This window comes from Haliotis rubra, unplaced genomic scaffold, assembly GCF_003918875.1.
Source record: "Haliotis rubra isolate DU_JTF1 unplaced genomic scaffold, ASM391887v1 Scf498, whole genome shotgun sequence".
In the NCBI taxonomy this organism is placed as follows: Eukaryota; Metazoa; Mollusca; class Gastropoda; order Lepetellida; family Haliotidae; genus Haliotis; species Haliotis rubra.
In genome coordinates this window covers 496,326-514,923 of record NW_025767188.1, presented here as the reverse complement: position 1 = coordinate 514,923, position 18,598 = coordinate 496,326, and the positions used below count along the sequence as shown (strand labels likewise).

The window sequence follows — 18,598 nt, the reverse complement described above, 5'->3', positions numbered from 1 at the left end:
TCACCAGCATTACAACATGCAGTTATGAACCGTGTGCAGCATGTCAATCACCTGACAGAGTTACATGGCGACACCCGCTCATTACCATATCGAAAGTAGGAGACGTTCAGTTCGGGTTTCTCTACATTAGATGTAAACTATTGTGGTCATGTAGAAGTATTTTACCATATTTTGTGCTGTAGCATTTATCTGTGATCAATTCAGTAACAACTTTAGCAAACACACATTATATACATACATGCACATACATCGGGACAGATCTCTGTATTGAAGTCACGAGGCCGATCAAGGAAGTAATGAAAGTACACACTCCATACACCATGCTCAGTCTAAAAATTGCAGTATATTAGGTGCCCGGATTTGAGAATGTGCCTGGAGATCACCTAACAGTTAGACGAACCATTGTATTGTTACCTGTAATCAGTAGGACAGGTGTGTAGCTAATAACTGGAATAGACACAGCCCCTGTGACAACACACTTACCCGAGACAGCCACGTGACCGGTCCAGAGGGAAACTGAGCACAGAAAGAGATATACCGTCCAGGGTTGACGTGCTTCATTCGTGATCAACTCGTCATTCAGGGACAGTTTGCATGTTACGGAAAGGGACGAGTGATGTCGAATGAGTGATTGTGTTTTGAAATCGTCTTGAATGCGCAGGGTCACGATTCAAGATTTATTGTCGCAGTCTTATAGCTGTGATAGTGTTAAGATTACAAACTTCAGGGTCCTGTGATATAGCTGGATGACTGCATAACTACAATCACTCACTCACTCACTCACCCAGGAATAAGTCACACCGTTATCTTTTAGTGGGTCTGCTACACTCTACACGTTCACAAAGCACATGTTGTCTGTTGGTTTGGACTTGAATATGGGAACTGTTGTACCTTGGAGAACATGAACATTCATGTTGACTCTTCTGCTCGTCAGACGGAAGACCCGGGTTTGATTCCCCACATGGACCAAATGTGTGAAACCCATTTAGGTGTCCCGCCGTGATACTGCTAAAAGCGGTGTTAACACACTCCCTAACTTTTCTGAGGACTGGACTGGACATTTGTTTGTACTGACGTTTAATATTAAAGAGTAATGCTGAAGTATACTAGACGAGATTTTGTTGTGCTGGTATCAAAGAAGGCGACCAGTGTCCGTCAGAGCTCCTGGACATGACATCCGCACGTTGACCCTCAATATTAATGAACGATGTCGGTACACTCTCAGACTTGTGTACAGATTGGTCAAGACTTGCTTGTGGTTAACACCGGTCACGAACCGTATGCTTCATTCCCATGGGATTCTGGTTATCAAGGATCAAGGAACATGTCATCCATGGGGACTATATGAATAGGCTCCGTCACTGGGAAGAATAATTGTTCTCATGCACCGGCTGCTTGGATGCTGCCATAATAGCAACCACTCGTTTATCCAGCCAACACTCGACTATATACAAACTACCGTCATCAACATGTGGCTGGGTCACAGTGACAACACGCAGAGTGAATGCAGGGTTGTAAGTTTACTTCCAAGTGGCTTGAGAATTCAGTGTACACGATTAACCCTGAAACAATTGTGGCAACAACATAATAACAATATAATAACAATGTTCAGCATGTTTAGAGAACATACATTTACATCTATTTGTAAATATTCAGTACATTAACAGTATTAACGACGATTCCACCAGTTGACAACATACAGCCGTGGGACGATCCCGACTATGACTATGTTTTGAATAGACCTACTGCAGACTGGTATGCAAGCCACTTGCCTATCACATGTTCATGGAAAACTGATTAGATACTGAATTAATTTTTCCTCGGTCACGGTAACATTTGCAGTCATGATAACGGCAATGATCAATGTGTTGAGCCTGTCTTCCGGTATACATCAGTATGGGAACACTGAAATAGTTACGTCCGAGGTTCATGATTTTATGAAGATTATTAAGTAACTTTCAGCTTTATTTAAAAAAATGCGTCTTTTGCTAAATTTGTCCGTAAAGGTTTAAGTATGGTGATGAAATACGAACCGTTACGGAAGTCAATAAGTTCGATCTCACTACTGTATACAGTACAGAAGTACCCTAAATTCGTTAGTATATGTTTTCGGAGAAGTCGGTGTATCGTCTCTGATATGGTGCATCAAACATCAGTTTTATTACATTTTCGATTTCCATTCACGTGTAAAGCTTCTGTTATTTGTCGTGATACTTAGTCATATAAATCTGCAAAATATACATAAAATGATAAAGACCTGTAACCTCCTTAACAGCTGATAATAGATCTAATAAATATAGATGAAAAAAAATAGAACTGACAAATCTTTATCTATCTCATTAACTGTCAGCTAGTGAAAAAGAAATTTCTTGTGTGTTCTAGTAATAATGCGTGTTCTAGTATTAATGTGTGTTCTAGTAATAATGCGTGTTCTAGTAATAATGCGTAAAGTGTGATCAGTCCCATCTGAACAAGTCCCAGGATTCAAACAGACGAATACAATAGACCTTAAGACATCAGGCACAACTGGTTTCAGTTCACACCCTAGACACATAACATGATTTCATTTTATATCTTAAAGTCAGTGAATTCACCAGTTCCTGTTTACTAGTTATAATGAAAGTGTCTGGCAGAATATCCAGGAAAAATAGGCTGTTGTGTCCTGCAAGGCTGTAGGAAGGAAATATGTTTCTTCTCTCGAGAATGGCCCTGAGTAGGAATTCCACCAACTCTGTGAATAAATTTTACATTGAATTAGAGACATTTTATAACACAATATCAGTATATTTTGTTTTGGCAACCATAATAATAATTTTCTTTGAAATCTGCACTAAAAAAGTAAGTACTTTTGTCTTAACAAATGCTGAGAGGGAAAATAGACATGATGATTAAAAACCAGTGTCTTTGCAAACAAGACTTAGTGTTGACTGATTAGTTACGGGAAAATATGCAGTAATAGGAACAGTGTGGGGTTTTTTCAAACTCGAGTGCACCAGTTCAACAAAAGATTATTGATTGTCTGAATTATATTTACCACGTGTTGGTTTCTTGTTCACTGGCTTGGTTTAGGCTTAGGGGTAGCTGATTGCCCAGGTGGGTACTCCGGTCTTGGTCACTTCTAGGGTATTTAGGTTGTTTTCATTGATGTGAAATGCTGCCATATACAGCCTAAAAATAGCATTAAAGTAGCATTTTTACATTTGCCAAAAACAAAACCCACAAAGAAATACATTATCTGAATGAACATATTTCCCTGATTTCCCATTTTTGAAAGTAGGTTAAAAGTTACCTATATATACAGCTGTCGTGATGTTTTTGCAAGGGGTCCATAGATACCTAAGTTTTAGGCCAGTGCAGAGCAGTCATTTTCATTTTATTTATTGTACATTGCCTTAAAGAGAGAAAGAGTGAGAGTCAACATTTTAATCATTCCCAAGCACACGCACACGCACACACACACGAACGCACACACACACAATTCACATACCATTTTAACATGGTAGGGGACCAGTCCCTGGTGGATAATTATCTGATATGACTTATTTTTTATTGTTTTAATAATTATGTGCTCTCTCTCACCACCGCACTCATATGTTGCAAGTTCTCATTTGTCCATGCCCACCTCCATCCCAATCCCTCCACACACACTCACACCACAAAACACCCAACATTCCGTCTCGGGAAATAGATGACTTGGCCCTACTGGATAACAGTAACAGTGGCTGTGAAAATATATCTCTGATCGAAAATAGTACACGAGCGCTAATTATGGCGTACTTTTCCATCAACTATTTCTTTATACAGCTAGCTAGTACTGGAGTTTTTATGTTGCTCCAAACAACTACATCTTAAAACTCACCTGCAACCAACGTCGCGTCCGGAATGCAACTCTCTCGGTCTCAGTCCCAAGTTGACATTTCGGCCTCTGTGTTTGTTTGGAATGTCGAAAGGAATGCCCGATATATAGCATCCTTATAAAGTTCAAGCTTTGCCTATTCGTATCCATATTTCGCCAGAGATTAGGTCTCTTTCATAGCACTTCTTTGAAAAGTGTAACGAACACAGATGACCGTGCGTGGAGGGGTTCACAAAATCCGCACGACGACAGTAAACATTCTCTGCCCTTCCTCTTGCCAAATAGAATTTCTCAGGAAATGTACATCCGTGTTGTTGACGCAGTTGGATAATCATCAAAACTCGAAGTGCAGTTGTCAGTTTCCAATACATAATCACAACAACGCTTCATTCAAAACATTGCGCTTCGTGTCACTTTCAACTCGATGGCGTATACACTACTGAAATGTCAACACACTGAGCGGACTCTCGGGTATGACGTCACACCCACAGACGGCAGACAGCTAAGCATAAAAATATGCATACGAGTGGGCGGGGCTAAAGTGGTTTTAGTTTTGGTGCATATTTATCTTTTACGACTAGTTTTCGTAAATGGATAGTGCAGATGTGGTATACATTCATGTTTGAATGGCATTATGTAATAAAAATGCATAGTGTTTAACCTTTTTAAAAATCCTTTAATGCAGCTTGAATGCATGAGCGCCGACAATATTATCTGTGCATTAAATATTACAGAAATATCATGATCACTGAGGGGTTGAAATTTACAAGATCAGGGGCGACAACTCATGACATGAGTTAAACAAAGCCATAAATGATATCGGCGGTAATCGCCACATAGCATACAATATTTACCTTAGAAGGTTAACATAAAGGAACGATGATTCTTTATGTTAGAATGATAAAAAAACATGTTATAAACAGTATTGTCCGGCACATTACATACCCTATGTATGGCACAGGGACCGTGTTTATGCCTGGGATGCCATAGCAGACGATGAAATAATTAGTGCTGGAAATAAGATAGGTTGTAATCAAAACCAAACCGATTCAGTGTAAACTCTCCATATAGACATAATGATAAGCATTTAAAGATATATTTGATACTCTATAAAACCTTCGATTGAGATACTTTGCCATTATTTGTTGTCGTGAAAACCAGGTGATAGGGAAAGGCGCGTACCTTGCTTCGTAAGCGGTGATGAGTGGGGAGATCAACTTTATAGGGTTCTGCGAAGTATTCGTGTCCATAGTCGTCAGTGTCTCGTCTTGATCTCCTAATTGTCATCTGTCAGATTTGGCGGGTAAGTTGATCACGTGCCTCGATCACACTCGGAAACATACGAGCAGCATCGGATGGCCAATCCAATGTTACCAGATGTACGAGTGCGGTAGCACCCATCACTACATTGTGTTTAGAGACGTTGGAGCGTTGGCCCCGAGAGCGGAAGGTCGCGGGTTCGATCCCCGACCGCGTCATACCAAAAGACGTTAAAATATGATACTTGTTGGTCCCTGCCTGGCGCTCGGCATGAATGGGTACAAGGACTGGTCGGCTCGGAGTCAGTATAATGTGTCTGAGTGGGGTATTCAAGCTTCACTGCGGCATGGTATCTCAGTGGACTAGCACTATAAAATCAGCTTGAGTCTGGGCTAGTACAAGCAGCCACACATACACTTACTCATGCATGCACGTCGTCATATGAACGACATATTCTCAAGCACAACATAAAACTCACCTCACCTCACCTCACATCACCACACCTTGTGCAAACTACGATCACAACAATGAGACAACATTCCTACACAAAGCATTCTCCACAATGCCTCGCTTTATAGTTATTTAATGTTATTTACGCTTAACAGGGAAGATATGATACACATTAAAATAGAAACTTTGCGTCTACCCGCGTGCCGTTTACAACACACGCTAACTACCATGACGGCATTAATTACCCTTATTTAATATATGTTGTGTGTTTAAGATTACACATTGAAGATAATTAGTTTACTAACCTGTCACACAAGTTTTGTCAGTCGTGTCTGGTGACAATATGACGCGTGAGGGTGCGAGGTGTTCAGACATAGAAAAAGCATGCAAGTTTGAATGGACCAATCGTAACGTATGGTCATGGTTGAGTAGACACTTTTGATTGTATTATTAAAACTAAGCGATTAAGTATATGAACTGTTTCAGCGCTGATATGAGCTGAAATCAAGAAATTTAACAAAAGTACATGAATTATGAACTATTTCCTTTCAGCTACTATAGTGAGCGGAAACAAAGCAATATATTATAATATATATTTACATTGCATATGTCAACGCCTGTTGGAAGCTGAAATAAAGATAGAGAATTAACGATTATTTACAATACTTAAAAGCTAACTAGCGCAAAGTGATCATAACACTCAGATATACAGAGTAGGTCGCTGCCACAAACACGTGGCTGGAAAACTGAGCTCTGCGTGAACCATCAAGCGGCCGTGTACACTGTATACTAGGGGCTATCAAAACGTTTTGAGCCTGAAATACTTCTGTTATGTGCATGATAAAAATAACTGTATGATATTGAAGAAAGGTTTAAATCATTCACATAAACGTAATGGTGACATGCACAACATGTCACGTGACATTTAATCACATGTACCCCTATCGAAACTGCAGAAATGGATAAGCTTGAGTACAGAGTATTCATACAGTTTTTGGTCCTCTAGGGCCACACGACGAAGCACATTGAAGAGCGATTGACAGTACCCCATGGGACTCAGTACTCGTACTGCTACTCGAACATCGCTCTTCAATGTCCCCCTCGTATGTCTGTTTACAACACACGGGAAGTTCGGGAACAGCTCAAGTGGTGATACACTATTCAGGCGTTCGCTGTTATTGCTCTATAAATATACCTCATCACGAGTTATCTCCCTTCCACCACACAATAATGCCAAGTCAATTCAGTAACAGGTGTTGATCGAGTTAAACAGAAGGCAGCTCAAACATCTGTGCTCTACATGCTCTACATCTGTAGTCTACCTGCTCTACATCTGTAGTCTACCTCCTCTACAATTATAGTCTACCTGCAGTACATATGTAGTCTACCTGTTCTACATCTTTAGTCTACCTCCTTTACATCTAAAATCTACCTGCTCAACATCTGTAGTCTACCTCCTTTACATCTAAAATCTACCTGCTCAACATCTGTAGTCTACCTGCTCTACATCTGTAGTCTGTAGTCTACCGCCTCTACATCTGTAGTCTTCCTGCTCTACATCTGTAGTCTACCGCCTCTACATCTGTAGTCTACCTGCTCTACATCTGTAGTCTACTTGCTCCAAATCTGTTGTCTACCTGCTCTACATCTGTGGTCAACCATCTCTACAGCTAAAGTCTACCTGCTCTACACCTGTAATCTACCTGTTCTACAAATGTAGTCTACCTGCTCTACATCTGTAGTCTACCTGCTCTACATTTGTATTTTACCTGCTCTACAAATGTAGTCTACCTGCTCTACATCTGTAGTCTACATCCTCTACACATGTAGTGTACCTGCTCCAAATCTGTTGTCTACCTGCTCTACATCTGTAGTCTACCTGCTCTACATCTGAAGTCTGTAGTCTACCTGCTCTACATTTGTAGTCTACCTGCCCTACATCTGTAGTCTACCTCCTCTACAATTATAGTCTACCTGCTCTACAGATGTAGTCTACCTGCTCTACATCTGTAGTCTACCTCCTCTACATCTGTAGTCTACCTGCTCCAAATCTGTTGTCTACCTGCTCTACATCTGTAGTCTACCTGCTCTACATCTGTAGTCTGTAGTCTACCTGCTCTACATCTGTAGTCTACCTGCTCTATATCTGTAGTCTACCTGCTCTACATGTTTGGTCTACCTGCTGTACACCTGTAGTCTACCTCCTCTACATATGTTTTCTACCTGCTCTATATCTGTATTCTACCTTCTCTACATTTATAGTCTACCTGTTCTACATCTGTGGTCTACCATGCTCTACATATGTAGTCTACCTGCTCTACATCTGTAGTCTACCTCCTTTACATCTAAAATCTACCTGCTCCACATCTATTGTCTACCTGTTCTACATCTGTGGTCTACCTGCTGTACACCTGTAGTCTACCTCCTCTACATATGTTTTCTACCTGCTCTACATCTGTATTCTACCTTCTCTACATCTGAAGTCTACATGCTCTACATCTATACTCTACCTGCTCTACAACTGAAGTCTACATGCTCTACATCTATACTCTACCTGCTCTACAACTGAAGTCTACCTGCTCTACATCTGTATTCTACCTGCTCTACATTTGTAGTCTACCTCCTCTACATCTGAAGTCTACATGCTCTACATTTGTTGTCTACCTGCTCTACATCTGAAGTCTACATGCTCTACATCTGTATTCTACCTGCTCTACATCTGAAGTCTACCTGCTCTACATCTGTAGTCTACCTCCTCTACATCTATAGTCTACCTGCTCTACAACTGAAGTCTACCTGCTCTACACCTGTAGTCTACCTGCTCTACATTTGTAGTCTACCTGCTCTACATCTGAAGTCTACATGCTCTACATCTATAGTCTACCTGCTCTACATCTGAAGTCTACATGCTCTACATCTGTAGTCTACCTGCTCTACATCTGTAGTCTACCTGCTCTACATCTATAGTCTACCTGCTCTACAACTGAAGTCAACCTGCTCTACACCTGTAGTCTACCTGCTCTACATTTGTAGTCTACCTGCTCTACATCTGTAGGCTACCTGCTCTACATCTGTAGGCTACCTGCTCTACATCTACATGGTCCTCTCAAACCATGGCGTGTCTTCCATGTCACTGTTTTTTATTTATTGTTAATTTATCACACGAATGTATCAAAAACAAAAAAAACATACATCGTATAACAGTCCTTACGGCCAATATATCGTGGTCATTAGGTTTTCTTGGCGTTTTACTTTCATTGTATGTCCTCTGTGACCTCCTTCCGTGATTCATGGCAGCTCGTGGATAACACCGCGAAGATCAGGGTTAGAATTGGTCTTCAGTATCCCATGCTTTTCGTAACAGGCGACTATAACGGGATCGGGTGGTGAGGTTCGCTGAATGGGTTGACACATGTCATCGTATCTCGATTGTATAGGTTGACGTTCATGCTGTTGTCTGGTCCAGATCCGATTATTTTGCAGAACGCCGCCAAATAGCTGGAATAAAACTCAACTCACTCACTCAATCAATAACTCGTGGATCAAAAATAGACGTGTCTACATTTCTCATCAAAGCGTAAATAGCTCAATGCAGAAATACGCATGAATTAAACTGTTGCAATATTTACTAATAATTGCAAGTTTCCAACAAGTAGATACAATTCCTGGATGATTAAGCACACATGTAGTAAATACATATATATGGTGAGACTACACTACCACTAGTCGTGAGGCTAATCTACCACTAGTCGTGAGGCTACACTGCCACTAGCCATAAGGCTGCACTACCACTAGTCGTGAGGCTACACTACCACTAGTCGTGAGGCTACACTACCACTAGTCGTGAGGCTACACTACCACTAGTCGTGAGGCTACACTACCACTAGTCGTGAGGCTACACTACCACTAGTCGTGAGGCTACACTACCACTAGTCGTGAGGCTACACTACCACTAGTCACTAGTGTGGGCTACACTACCACTAGTCGTGAGGCTACACTACCACTAGTCGTGAGGCTACACTACCACTAGTCGTGAGGCTACACTACCACTAGTCGTGAGGCTACACTACCACTAGTCGTGAGGCTACACTACCACTAGTCGTGAGGCTACACTACCACTAGTCGTGAGGCTACACTACCACTAGTCGTGAGGCTACACTACCACTAGTCGTGAGGCTACACTACCACTAGTCGTGAGGCTACACTACCACTAGTCGTGAGGCTACACTACAACTAGTCGTAAGGATACACTACCACTAGTCAGGAGGCTACACTACCACTAGTCGTGAGGCTACACTACCACTAGTTGTGAGGCTACACTACCACTAGTCAGGAGGCTACACTACCACTAGTCGTGGAGGCTACACTACCACTAGTCGTGAGGCTACACTACCACTAGTCGTAAGGCTACACTACCACTAGTCGCTACACTACCACTAGTCTAGTCCATGAGGCTACACTACCACTAGTCGTGAGGCTACACTACCACTAGTCGTGAGGCTACACTACCACTAGCCGTGAGGCTACACTACCACTAGTCGTGAGGCTACACTACCACTAGTCGTGAGGCTACACTACCACTAGTCGTAAGGCTACACTACCACTAGTCGTGAGGCTACACTGCCACTAGTCGTGAGGCAACACTACCACTAGTCGTGAGTGTGATACAGGGGGATCTCCTTTATACTTGCTGGTTTCAGTAACAGATGGTGCAAGACTTGCAGGGCACCAGTCACATACACACGGACATCTGCCTGGACAGACAGAACTGTTCCTTCATCACTCATCATGGACTGCATCATGGTAACTGACGCATACCCTGACTCACTGACTTGTCCAGTGTAAATACAATATATCCTTACCCTTGATACAAGCCAGACAGTATTTGATATACATGACAATAAAACCATGGATAATAGTCAAACCTAATCCTGAATTTTAACACACCTTCTGGATTGTTACTGTTTTCAGACAAATACTTGGTTGCCCAAGGTGATCTTGAACAGCTGATGATATCAACCGCTGCCTTGTATGTTGCCATGTACATTATGTATATCTACTGTTAAAGGGTAATACATTCCTGACAACTAGCTATTGCTAACACGCAGTGTTATTAACCTATACTGAATCTGAACAGATACATTTTCTCACAGTACATTACTCTGCTTTATAACAATTCGTATGGGTTATTATTGAACCGAGTTTCTGTATTCTTATAATAACTATTTCAACCCAATTTCAGCCCAGGTTTTACCATGGGCGTTAATAGAATGACTTTTGATGTACGAAACTTTGTCAAACGTTTCCTTGCAATAACGACACGAATCCAAGTACACATACACTAGAGGGTAAGTATTTTAGGAAACCATATTTAAAACTATATATCTTTAAAATAAGTTTTTCTCCCGATTTGATGTTGGGTGGTTAAAGTCCAATGGACTGTTTATGTGTAATCATAACACATAATTGCAGTCAATTACAGGGAATATTTAATGTGATAACCTATTAAAAGAGACTGTGCCAGTACTAATGAACAATTTCGTTTTAGGTCATGTTGGAATCTACGTTTTCACGTGTGCCCTTCATTATCTTTGTTTTACAACATTGAAAATGCATAAATGCTAAGAGCTCGAGATATATGCAAAAAACGCTACATTGAAACGGTGTATCCAATCTAACCCTCGCAGGGGAAGTCAGTCACTTCTATCGTGGAAACGATCGCCTGTACAGGACCACAGGATGGTTGCAGTCTTTGTCCTGGTGGCTCTGATCTGGATCAACACAGAAGACTCTTCCTTCTGATTTCAGGATCCTGTTCTTCCACAATGCTTATGTGAGGCTCGACGTGGAGTTACTCCATCGATACATTTGTACACAAATGCTCCCGAGCTGTCATGGAGTTGGACACCTTTGAGCTTCTGGACATTATCACAGGTACATGTTTGTGGTGATTTCCGTCTTTAAATATTCATCGCCTCCTGTTCTGTTTGAAATCTTTCACCAGTCGGGACATTTCCTCCAGACCCTCGAACAGACCCTCCCCGGTCGTAGCGCATGTCCCCCTGGATGTACCACTTCCGGTCCGTCATCTTCCGGTCCACTACTTCCGATAACTTGGCGGCAGCTTCAGCGCTGAAAATTTAGAGGGAAGCGAGAAGAAGAGAGGTTGTAAGCCACGACGACCACAGGAACGGATCTCATCTCGTCGCTGTCGATGACGTTCGTCAGTTCCTCATGTGACTCGAAAAACCTCCCCCTGTCGTTAGTGTCAACCACGTACAGGATACCTGCAATATACATAGAGAATACTACACGAGGTCTCATTACATACGAATTATACGAAACGAGTGTAGTTATAGTTACGTCAGAATGTGACCTAATTGAGAGGTCATCGGTTATCCAATCAAATCGTTAGAATTTCAGGTCAAGTCGTTACGACACAGGTCAACGCGATACGACACTCGTGTGACGTACGAGATTAATATGCAACTACCCATACGTTGACCACGTGGGTAATAAAAGATGATATTCAATTCATTTCAAAGTGAAAGGGTGGAGAAAGCCCTCTCGACATAAAAGTATTGATGTTTCAATGATTCGAGCCTAAGATTCGAAACCAAATGCGGGACAAAGAAAGGTGCTATTCACATGACTACCCACCTTTCCGATACCTAGGCGCTAATCATATGACTACCCACCTTTTCGATATTAGCAACCATTCATATAACTACCCACCTTTCCGATACCTAGGAACTATTCATGTGACTACCCACCTTTCCGATACCTAGGCGCTATTCATTTGACTATCCACCTTTCCGATAGGTAGGTGTTATTCATATAACTACCCACCTTTCCGATACCTAGGCGCTAATCATATGAATACCCACCTTTCCGATACCTAGGCGCTATTCATATGATTACGCACCTTTCCTAGACCTGAAAACATAGTTGTGCAAGGGAGTGCTAATATTCGATCAGTGTTCTTGTATATTTTAACGGAGCACTACCGATATCAAGCAACAAAACTGCATGTCATAAACCAAAACAATTTGGGAGATATAGCAAGAAACTGACCGCTACAGTTCTGGAAGTAGTGTTTCTACATGGGTCTGATCTTGTCCTGAATATTACCAAGCACCTTCTGTCATACTGTCTCATAGTTACGGGTGTTTGAAGTGTATTAAAGGGCTAGAAACCGTAGAAAACGGAGCCAGAATACGTTTTTGACATGCGAGCGGACCTTCCAAATACAGCCGGGGTCGAATAGTTCCGGAGAAGAATTAGGCCTCTCTTTAACAGGCCGTAACTCCGTTGTTCGTGGGTCTACAGTCAAATCAATTAGTGTTCTGGAATTGCCACGACTTCAGTTATCATATGTACACATATAATGTACGGAACAGTCGAATTGCCTACCCGCCAAAAACGTCATATTTCCTTGAATCCAATATAGCCGCCAAACTGAGCCCCTTGGCCCCATGGGTAATCAGTTGAAATTGAAGGTAATCGGATTCAAGAGCTGCCCCAGAAATTTGGTAGTCATTGGACGTGTAGATTCGGAGATTATTACTTTGGACTTTGAAATGTGTGAATTATTTTTGAATTATCTGCCTTTTGCTATTGAGCCTAGAGTCCTGCGTTTTTGGTGCAATCAACTTCAGTGTTGTGGGCACCTTGGTGATTTCTTGGAAGCGATTGTGAGTAATGGTTTAGGAGCTATGTTTGGCAAAATACGGTGGAATAATAAATAGTAATAATCCGAACGATTTCAATAGGTCTCCTGCCTGGAGGCAAGGGGCCCTAATTAATTCATAAAGCATGATTGCAATACAAAATGTATCCTGTAAAATTAGAATGTGTTCATGTCAATAACAAGTTGTGCAAAAGGTAGCTGCAAATAAATATTACTTAACATACCGGCAGCATCGAGTCCAACCATCAGAATTCTAGCTGGGTCTCTGAAAAACCCGGAGAACAGGCCTGTAAAGTCAGCAAGTGTATCCAAGATATCACCCATGATTTGAGTAGCTTGGACACGAGAAGTCAATATTCAGTATCTGAGACAGCGCTCTAGTCCTTGATCAAGGTTGGTCGAGTTAATGTCGTCTTATGTTGTGTCTCGATCAGAGCTTGAGTGATACGGTATTATTAAACCTGGTTTATATAGTCGACGAGGCTCTAGCGTGGAGGGATATATTTAATTATTTTAGCCGTTGTATCAGGTACTGGTGTAGACTCGTGAGAATGAATGGTGAAAATGGAAGTGTCAACTTCGTGTCTTATGTTCGTTCACTATTGCTTAAATTTGGATTCTCTTTTGTGCGGATTACACAAGACTTTGGCGACGTAGATGTATTATTGCAACGTTTAAGCAACGCTCCAAGGATATCTGTTTCCAAACTAGGAGCAGTGATATTGGTACTGTGATATTGGTAGTAGTTCCTTTCTTAAAGTTTATTCATCGTACAAGTCAGTTTTGGAAACAGAAGTGTACATAACTACGTTGTACACTAATAGAGACTTGAGGCGTATATTATGTGAATTTCGTTGCTTATCGCACAAATTGGGCGTCTAACGTACGTGTCTGACTGCTATACAGTGATGTATTATATTTATGTATATGTATTGTATGGGCACAAACAAACAGTTATGTATTTTTTGTACTCTGGGCCATGAGGCCATTATACGAATTAAACTCTCACTCTCACACTCTCTATCTATTTTTGTCACGAAATGTTTAACAAAACAATCCCCATGGGAGTCACAACGTGATAAATTATGACGTAACACGTGTACACTAGTATACCACTGAATATGGGCAGTGATATGGACAATGAAAATGGGTTAACATGTTGCTACTCTTATAGTAGGTGTAGGAGTAGTCACTCAAAGAGCCCCTTGTGTTATTCAACTTGCTAAAGTACCCATCTGTAGCGTCGTTGTGTGACTTGTATTGAACCAATGTCACTGAGGGACACTCGACTTGGTCCAATATCGCTTTGAAAATGCATAAGAAAATATGTTCCCAAACCCAGTAGTGTATCATAAATCATGCAACAGATCGGGCCACCATTACGGGTACCTTATATTGCGATTTCTGTGTTGGGTCTATATATGCCAATAGTGTGTGTGCAGATTAAAGCTAGATCTGGCCACCATTACGGGTATCTAATATTGCGATCTCTGTGTTGGGTCTATATATGCCAATAGTGTGTGTGCAGATTAAAGCTAGATCTGGCCACCATTACGGGTATCTAATATTGCGATTTCCGTGTTGGGTCTATATATGCCAATAGTGTGTGTGCAGATTAAAGCTAGATCTGACCACCATTACGGGTATCTAATATTGAGATTTCTGTGTTGGGTCTATATATGCCAATAGTGTGTGTGCAGATTAAAGCTAGATCTGGCCACCATTACGGGTATATAATATTGCGATTTCTGTGTTGGGTCTATATATGCCAATAGTGTGTGTGCAGATTAAAGCTATATCTGGCCACCATTACGGGTATCTAATATTGAGATTTCTGTGTTGGGTCTATATATGCCAATAGTGTGTGTGCAGATTAAAGCTAGATCTGGCCACCATTACGGGTATCTAATATTGCGATTTCCGTGTTGGGTCTATATATGCCAATAGTGTGTGTGCAGATTAAAGCTAGATCTGGCCACCATTACGGGTATATAATATTGCGATTTCTGTGTTGGGTCTATATGCCAATAGTGTGTGTGCAGATTAAAGCTATACACATACCACACAACAAACGACTGTTAAACAGGAGTGAGTGAGTTTAATTCTACGCCGCATTTAGCAATATTCCAGAAATATCACCAGAAATTAGTACCCATGTGAGGAATCGCACCTATTTAACAGGATACCTCTGTCTATTGCAGACCAAAAAGCTTCAGCCAAGCTTAATAGCTGTTGTTGTTTAACGCTGCACTCAGCAATATTCCAACTATATGGCGGCGGTCTGTAAATAATCGAGTCTGGGCCAGGCAATCGAGTGATCAACAGCATGAGCATCGATCTACACAACTGGGATACGATGACATGTGTTTGAAGTTTGAAAGGTATAAACTCGACCACTGACGAGTGGCGGTTGCAGTATTCAGTTTCTCAGTGGGCGAGTGGGTGGTTGAGTGAATAGCGTTTTACGCCGCAGAGTAAACAGAGGGTATTTTGGGTAAAGGTCTTCTGTCAGCCTTAGCCACACTAAGGTTGGGTCGGACCAACCTTAAAATTTCACCTTAACTAAAACGGAAGGTAGATTCGTACAACGGGGCGTCAACCTTAGCAAAGGCCTAAGGTTAAACTTAAGGAGATAAGGTAACCTTAGAGCTACGGTTGTTTTGTACAACGGGACCCTGGAGATTGTCTCTCTCTCTCTCTCTCTCTCTCTCTCTCTCTCTCTCTCTCTCTCTCTCTCTCTCTCTCTCTCTCTGAGTCTCTCTGTGTCTCTCTGTCTCTCTGTGTCTCTCTCTGTCCCTCTCTGTCTCTCTGTCTCTCTCTCTCTCTCTCTCTCTCTCTCTCTCTCTCTGTGTCTCTCTCTTTCTGTGTGTCTCTCTGTGTGTGTGTCTCTCTCTCTCCCTCTCTCCTCTATCCCCCCTCTCTCTCTGTCTCTGTCTCTCTCTCTCTGTCTCTCTCTCTCTCTCTCTCTCTCTCTCTCTCTCTCTCTCTCTCTCTCTCTCTCTCTCTCAAAACAATATAGTGTGAAACAACAAAAAACTGTAATACATTTAACAAATTAACAAATTGTATTATAAAAGTAACCAAGTTTACAAATCAAGACACATCATAATTAGAAATTTCAAAGGCAGAACAATTGCAAGGGTAGTATAACATATTAGCAAAGGAAATGGCAGTGTTCTATATTGAGCCAGACATCACTACGTACATGTAACACATCAGGTCTTTGATGGCATTTAGAAGGGATACACATCAGGAAGAAAGTTTTATCGATGTCAACTTCTTTATTATGAGGAACACAACGTTTCTTACTCCTCCATCAAGTGAATGAATGATATGAGGCAGAGAGTATATAACTGTACACGTCGGTATAAACACTGCATGTATCAATTTACAACACGCACACTAAACAGAAATTGTGACAAAATAGGGGCCGGGTAACCTAGTGGTTAAACTGTTCGTTCGTCATGACGAAGACCCGGGTTCGATTCCCAACAAATTACAATGTGTGTAATAATGTTAAAAGCAGCGTAAAAGCGCAACTAACTCACTGATAAACTATTCATACGTTCGCTACATTTTATGGCACTTCGAATACTTCTCATAATGACTTATCTCCCTTTGACCACTCAGTTGTCCCTTTTGACCAATTCAGTAAATTTTGTAAAACAATTGTTCATCAAAGTCACTGATAGAAAAAGTGATTCAAAAGCATTACAACTCAAAATATCAATATTTTACATGATTTTGGACCACATAGTGTTATTGAGACAATACATCTAAATAAAAAGTAGAAGTAATGGCTGCTTACATTACATTACATTCCAGTAGGTGAGAGAGTATGGTTCTATATCGCTTTTAGCTTTTTAGCAATATTCCAGCAATATCAAGTCGGGGGACACCAGAAATGGACTTCACACATTGTACCCATGTAAGGAATCAAACCGGGGTCTTCGGCGTGACGAGCGAACATTTTAACCACTAGGCTACCAAACCAACACTCATTATATTACAAGTTGTGTCTTTCTACAACAGGCATGATTCGTCACGTTCACATCAAAAGTCAAATGTTCCTACAGTGCATCACATCATATCTATCCAGGTAACATATATCTATATTTAACATAAAGAAAGAGATTGTGACGTGTTCTCTCACTTACAACATGTAAATACCTTCACTTCATCTGATGTACACAGGTACATTCGACCACGACCACCAACACACAGTCCCCGTGGATTCTTGACATCATCCTGTGATGTCAATATATTTCTATCAAACTGTCCTGACTCTGTCAGATGGATGACTCTGTGTTGTGGGGAGTCTGTCACCAGGATGTCGCCTGTGCTGGTACTTGTGATACCACCTGGAACCTTCAGTGCTGTGTCTCTTGTAGGTCTGTAGTTGAACACCACATCTCCCTCGGGGGTCAGACACACGACACACTTGGTTCCACAGTCAGACACCAGGATGTTTCCTGTACTCGTGGTACAGAGGAAGTTGGGGAACTCTAAGATGTTTCCACCTCTGTGACCAGAACAGACTTCAGCACGTGTCCCGACATATCCAGGATATCAACACAGGGAGGGGACTCGGAACTTGCTGCTAGTGTTGATGGTGTCAGAGACGTTATACCCCAGTACTGTTTGCTGGTTGTGATGGTCGACAGCAGCACCAGGTCAGGGTTCACTTCAACTGTTACAATCTGACCGGTACCCATCACAGTGACAGCCACCTGGTTGTGTTTCAGCCTTGTTATACCCCATGGTCTACCTTCCAGACTGAGCTTGCTGTGACGTGGCTGACTGTTCCTGGTGTAGAAGGACTTGACACTGTTGTTGGTGTAGTCTGTAACTACCACTGTGTCTGTACCATTCACCACTAGCATGGTTACGTCATAGGGGTCTCCTCCACCTGCATCTCCTGCTACAGTCACATCAATGGTGTCCTGTAACAAAGGAGCAGCCTTCAGGTCCAGCACATCGTCATACTGGACGTGTATCTCACCCAGATGGAGATCTTCCAGTGCTCTACTCAGCTTGTCCGTGTTCTGTCTGAATGTTATCCTGTCTATTCTTCCCTTCTCCTTCACGTCTACGACTCCGACAGTTTCCACATCACCGGCCTCACATCCCTGATACATCTCATACACATCCATGTCACACTCAGATTGTAGAGCCTGGTCTATCAGCTCAGTCTGTTGTTGGTACATCTGTACTGACATTTCACCTGACTTTATGGTTGCCTTCAGTTGTCCAATGTGTCTGTCAGACATCTCTTTCAGTTCAGACAGAAGTTTCCGTTCCTTGGCTTTGATCATCTGTATTGCTGTGAGACTTGCAGACTT

The 18,598-nt window shown here is 41.7% G+C and overlaps 1 protein-coding gene and 1 long non-coding RNA gene across 13 annotated transcripts in view; one reads left to right on the top strand and one right to left on the bottom strand.

Annotated features, from left to right (window-relative positions):
- LOC124291599 (tripartite motif-containing protein 45-like) overlaps nt 1–18,598 on the bottom strand; it is an 87,820-nt gene that overhangs the window by 5,435 nt on the left and 63,787 nt on the right. The gene's annotated exons all lie outside the window — the stretch shown is intronic.
- LOC124291620 lies at nt 3,342–17,874 on the top strand. Its single transcript, XR_006902249.1, has 3 exons — nt 3,342–3,351; nt 4,818–4,822; nt 17,789–17,874. It is a non-coding gene; the product is annotated as an uncharacterized LOC124291620 (long non-coding RNA).